Source organism: Penaeus monodon, chromosome 22 (genome assembly GCF_015228065.2).
Source record: "Penaeus monodon isolate SGIC_2016 chromosome 22, NSTDA_Pmon_1, whole genome shotgun sequence".
NCBI lineage: Eukaryota > Metazoa > Arthropoda > Malacostraca > Decapoda > Penaeidae > Penaeus > Penaeus monodon.
Window position 1 is genome coordinate 11,876,631 of NC_051407.1, and position 351 is coordinate 11,876,981.

The window sequence follows — 351 nt, forward strand, 5'->3', positions numbered from 1 at the left end:
TTAACATACATCCACACATGGCTGCACTATTTGTTTGTATAAGCATTTACACATCAGATGACATCGTACCTATTGTACTTTTCGAACCCAAAAGCAAGGGTGTCTCCCTGTAGATAACTATACATATAAATATCAATAACTGTCTTTTTGTTTGCGTTTATTTCCAATGCATTTACCGTAATGTCCTCCATATGTGTTTTAAAAATATGAGAGTACTTTAATAAAAAGAGAAACATAACATATTAGTGTGTTTAATACGTTTCACAAACTTCACAGAAATGTTGACGTTACGCAAATAGCAAACTCCTTCATAATATTATTAAGATTAATGTGTTGTGAGGACTAATTCAT